The 5915-nt window shown below is 42.7% G+C and overlaps 1 pseudogene; it reads left to right on the top strand.

Moving 5' to 3' along the window:
• Positions 1-5575: 5575 nt before the first annotated feature.
• LOC147004315 (signal recognition particle RNA) lies at positions 5576-5690 on the top strand (annotated as a pseudogene).
• The last annotated feature ends 225 nt before the right edge of the window (positions 5691-5915 follow it).

The following is a 5915-nucleotide window of genomic DNA, read 5'->3' as shown; positions in this document are numbered from 1 at the left end:
ATTCCAATCTAGGTGATGTGCCTCTGAACTATTTAAAAACATGCAGATTGAATCCATCTGAGCTTTCAGTCTGAGGCTTGTTTGTATGCATATTTCACTTTCTTGGTCATTGGAAGCATTAAGCCTGTTGCTTCTTTTCTATTTACCAGTCTTCAACTGTGTGCAGCTCAGAGAGAATAGGGGAAAGAATAAATGAAAAACTGTGTTTGCTGAAGGCTCATCATAGATGCACCTTACTCAATACTCCTACATTTCCATTTTTCCAATAAGAAATTTAATCTTTAGTATGAACAATGCTCTTTTGGGTCCACAGTAAGGATGTGGGGGGGGGGGGTCTTTGGGGCAAGCAATCTGATCCAGTGAGGTTACAAGTATCCCCATGTCACACAGGAGAGTAAATATGTTCCGACCTGAAGTTGAAGGTAAACGAGCTGTTGCAAGGTCCCTTGGAACATCCGGTCTTGTCAGGAGCACTGTCAGGAGCACGAAGATTCTAGGTCTGAACCTGTCAAGCCGACACCTTTCCCCCAGCTGGAATGCTGCTTGCATTTATGCAGTATTAATGGAATGGCTGGAACTGTAACAGATGCAACACACTTGAACCTTCCAATCAGGGTTTTTCCATTCCCTTTGGCTCCCCTCTGCACTGTGCATCATCTGCTTTAGAAAGCCCAGTGGATCCTTCTCTGCTGTTTCCTGTCAGTCCACAGATTGTCCTTCTGCTGTATCCCTGAGAGAGTACTGCCTGTATCATTCAACTGTACTACTGGGAGGGCTCAAATAATCTGAACGTAGGCTGTTGATGAAGTCAGCCACATAGAAAACGCATGGGCTTGATGTATGGTGCCCAGCACTCTTTTATGGAAATAAATGGTCTAAACTGCTTATTTTTTTGGTAAAAGTTGATGGCATATTTGATGTGTCCCAGTCATTCATTTTTATGGGAGCTGAGGCAGTAACGTTGATTGAGATGAATTCTTCGGTGCCACTGTGAGCACACTGGCTTTTCAAGGAGCATCATTCACATAATTTCTCTTTCTTTTCTCCTCTCACCCGCCACCATCAGGGATGCATTTAATTTGAAAAGTCATTTTAAGATATTTAGAAATAAGTATACTCAGACATACAAGCACAGTGATCTTTCTGAATAAGAAATTGTTATTCTGATTTGACAACATGTTGCAAACTTGTTACCTGAGTCCTAAATTAAGGCATGGAAAACATGTGTGCACCCAGACACACACCTTGACTGAGGTTAGGCAACTCTCCGCCCCTTCCAGTCATAACAGCTTTGCATAATGATAGGGCTGTCATAAATATTTGGAAGCTTCCTCAATGTTGATAATTGATGGATTCTGAATGTTAGAGTAGTTGAAGAATTATTTTTAAGTCACCACAAACATCATGTTCAAAGCATTTCCTTGGATTTATCAGAATGAAAACCAGAACCAACTTCTATTTCTTGAGAAAGGATAGGGGAGAGAGAGGGAAAGCGAGAGAGGCAAAGGCAGAGCCTTCTGTTATCTCCTCGACTTGCCTCTGGTAAATTGAAAATGGTACCTCCCCTCTGTGAATGTTTCTCTCTCCAGATGCTTGGCCAGGATGCCATCCACCTGGTAAGTGTCAGGCAGAACCCACCAGAGCATATGGCGGCTCACACATTGCTTCGTTCTGGGGTGGACTGGGAGCTGGTCATCTGAGCTTTGTTTTCAAGTGGTGTGACAGCAGCTGTGAGAAGCCCAGAGCACCACAAGCTCTTGCTATGCTTCTTACGCATAAGAGAGAAGAAAGGAGAGCAGAAATGGGTGTTTTCATCTGTCCAGTAACTCTGACCTGACTCCTGTAAGAAAGCATCCAGCTATCCAGGTTCACCAACAGTGAGAAGGTACTAGCAAGGGGGGAAATCCTGTTCTTTAGTTTTGTAATTTAAAATTGAGACTGCAGTAAGCTGCATTTTGGACCTTAACTATATCTGTGTTTTAATCCCTAGAACCTGTGAACCTGCTATTTACATTGCAAAAGGGAATTGGGTAGTTAATGGAAATATGGTATCATATTACTTTCACATAGAAAGATCAGCCTGTATGGCAAGAAGGGTGGAGTTCTTAAATGCCAAAAGTGGGTAAAGGAAAGGTCTGAGGGGGTTCTGTGAGAACTCCATCCACTGTTGCTGGCTTTGAAGATGGCAGAAGACCAAAAGCAATGCAAATGCAGGAAGCTCTAAAAGATGGATAAAACAAGAATAGGGTTCCTTGCTAGAACCACCCGCTGAGGGGGAACACACAACCCTGTGACCCCTTTATTTTAGTCAGGAGAAACCCATTTGGGACTTCAGATCTATGGAACTAAATTATAAAAATGTGATGAATTGTTACAGACACAGTAAGACACATAATCACAGATATATGAGATTAAGGCTTGAATCCCTGGTCTTCAGTTATGGTCTATGTTAGAATCTGATGGAATGCTTTTAAAGGTCTTCATGACAGAGAACCTACTAGGCCAAACATATCAAAACCTCTGGGCATGAGACTTGAGACTCAGACCTTTATAACCTTCCAGGGGATTCCAAGTTGTATCAGGGTGCAGCCAGATTTTAGAAGTGGAACTTCAGTGGCTGCAATCTCCACTGTTTGGTACTGAGAAAGATGGCTTTGGATTTTCTATCATTTCAAGATTGGAGCTCAGTTTAGTTCACCTATCTATGAAATCTATACTTACAGATATACATATACTTAAATTTATAAAATATAAACAAATATACTTCTATACAATAAGCAGCCATACGCAAGTGAGGTCTTATTTGTAAATAGTTTAACATGTGGATGTGTGTAAAGGAAGTTATTTTGGTATGCATAAACAGGGAAATATTGATGCAGAGGTGACGTGAAAATTTAAGGGTTCTTTGGAAAGTCAGTTGTGTTGGATGATGTTTTTGGGAGGCAAACACATGAAGGAGTGTTTTCTTAAATGGACAAGGGTAAAAGTCTAAAAACTGACACATGAAGAAACATTTCACAGAAGCAGACACAGGAAAAAGGATGTTCTGCTAAAGCAAGCATGTGAAAAGACTCACGATGAAGGATTCTTTGCTAACAGCATGCATGTGCAGTTGAGCTGCATTTGTCAGGACTCCATAGAGAGAAATGCACCAAAAAAACCGTTTGGTAGTATACTGCCATTTCTTCCTCCTTCCTTGGACTCGGGCTGATGGGCAGAGTGATGTCTGCTGAGACAGATGCACATGCTGAGACAAGACACTACTGAGGCAAGACCTGAGGAGGAAACATGATGTTTGGAGAGAGTATAAAAAGGATGCTATTCTAAGTGACAGAGGATGAGCTAGGCTTGCTTATAGAGCTAGCTGTGCAATGCTTGTGGCTCTCCAGTTTTAGCTGATCTTAGCTTCTCTGAGAGAGGCACAACCTAGAACTTCTCCTGGGGTTCCTGTTGATTTCTCCTGCTGACTTGATCCGAGACTGAGGCCTGGCTCTCTCTGCTAGGTCCTGCCACCTCTGCTGCTATGCTGACTACTGAGAGATGGACTGCTGGTGTATTTGTTAAGTGTCTATGAGTGGATCAAGCTGCAGCTGCTGACTCCTGGGAACTGAACTGCTGATTTCCAGACAACACAGACAAGAGTTGCTCGGAAGAACCAATATACTTTCCCCATATCCTTTCTTTTCCACTACCTCTGGTGGGTGGTGGGCTATAAGGGAGGTTAAAGTGTTTAATAGCCATCATTAAAAATATGTTTTAAGAAAATTAAAGTTACAAGATTCAGACCTTTATAACCTCCCAGGGGGTTCTAAGTTGTATCAGGGTGCAGCCAGATTTTAGAAGTGGAACTTCAGTGGCTGCAATCTCCACTGTTTGGTGTTGAGAAAGATGGCTTTGGATTTTCTATCATTTCAAGATTGGAGCTCAATTTAGTTCACCTATCTATTAAATACATACACATACTTAAATCTCTAAAATACAAGCAGATTTGTGTATGTCTAGACAAATAAACTTCTATAGAATGAGCAGCCATAAGTGAGGTCTTATTTGTAAATAGTCTAACATGTAGATAAGCATGTGTAAAGGAAGTTATTTTGGTATGCACGAACATGGGAATATTGATTTTTAAAAGTCTTTGGGTAACAAAACTAGACATCTAGTCTCCTGGGGGTGTGGGGGTTGGGTGGGGGGAGGTTCTTGGCCATGAATCACAAAGTATGTTTCAAAACAAGACTCACCCTTACATTTTTAAAACATTTTTAATTCTTAGAGCTTTTCATATGTATAAACAATGACATAAGATCATATATACTCTTATTGTTCTCCTAGCTGCCCTTCTGCATCCATCCACTGTATCTATTCCTGCATCCTTTTCCTTTATCCTCCAATGACCCACTGAAGTCAGTTAAAACTGACTATATATATGAAACTTTCCACTGGAGTATGAGAAACCTAGCAGATTCAAACAGATCCAGTCCACCCTCCGTGTAGGTCAGGCTTGTTGAGGAAGTCAGAATTATTTGATAATTTTTATTTTTAAGTATAGGCACATGAATCCTGCCGTGCCCCTAATAGAGTTTTCTATACTTTCTAGTTAAAGTGACTTCAAATGACTACCTGAATCTTGCTTGCCATGATCCTGCATTCCCATGTTACCAAGAGACTAGAATTCCCCCTCCCTGCCCCACCTCCCATCCCAATTCATAGTTGTGCTAAGGATCAGGGGGAAAAAGTGTAGCATTTAAACCATGCCTTCTTGCCTGTAATCATGGATCAATAAATGCTATTTGCGCAGTAACATAAACCAAGTCCAAAGCCAACAAATGTAATTGGAAGGCTAACATGGGAAGTGGATGGGTGGAACATAGAAGACAGTGAATTGCTTGGAGCTTTGGTTTAGACAAGTGTTTGACACATGGGCAGCATGGGGTAGTAGCAGTGGTGGGCATACGCATGTGCAGGATCTCTGACCCACAGGCCACTAGACACCACTGGGTTAAGCCTTTGGAGATGCAGGGACATAGGAAACTTTGTTTGCTTCACAGGCATTTAAGGGTGTGACAGGGTACCCTAGTTCCAAGCAAAATGGCTTATTTTACACTTCTCGGCTCCATTATTAGTCCCTTGAGGGCAGTGGTGGCCCTTCCCAGTATTCTGTCATTTGTATTCTCACCTTACCTACAAGACACAAAGCGAAGGCACAATAGAGCCTGCTGCTTCATTAGCCCACAGGAGTCCCATAAAACAGTTCAGAGAAATATAGCACATTCCTGGTCTCTTCTCAATTTCAGCAAGTTGGAAGCAGCATGATTAGAAACCAGAAGTCTTAAACTGGAGGGTGTACCACAGCATTAGCCCATGGGTGATCCCAAGCTTACCATTTAATCTAGGCCATGACACTAGGCTTGCTTAACGTCGGTTCATCTATCTCACGCCAACGAGGTGATAACTACACCCTAGCTGCAGTGTTCTCTCGCTGTCTGAGACAAGATGAACTCTCGGGAGGCTGAGACAGGAGGATCACTTGAGTCTCGGAGTGGCCTGCTGTGCACTAAACCAATCGGTGGCTACACTATGTTTGGCATCAATACGGTAACCTCCCGGGAGCGGAGGGACCACCAGGTTGCCTAAGGAGGGGTGAACCAGCCCAGGTCGGAAACGGAGCAGGTAAAATCTCCTGTGCTGATCAGAAAATTGAAATGAAAACTTGGGGTTCAAAGGAAGTAAAACTCAAATATCGTACAAGAGCCATTCAACAGTAGCAGGCACAGAAATTTTCTTTTACTTGCTACTCAGATTCAGACTCCTGGCCCTTCAGGTGCAGCGGCAGCCACATGCCAACGGCAGTGGTGAAGAGAGAGAGCAGAGGCTGTGGGCGGCGCAACAACTCAGATGCGGACTCAGATGCCAGTGTA

This window comes from Mus caroli, unplaced genomic scaffold (genome assembly GCF_978045245.1).
Source record: "Mus caroli unplaced genomic scaffold, Mus_caroli_1 scaffold_6, whole genome shotgun sequence".
NCBI lineage: Eukaryota > Metazoa > Chordata > Mammalia > Rodentia > Muridae > Mus > Mus caroli.
Note: the sequence above shows the minus strand (reverse complement) of the source record. Positions and strands in the feature narration are given on the sequence as shown.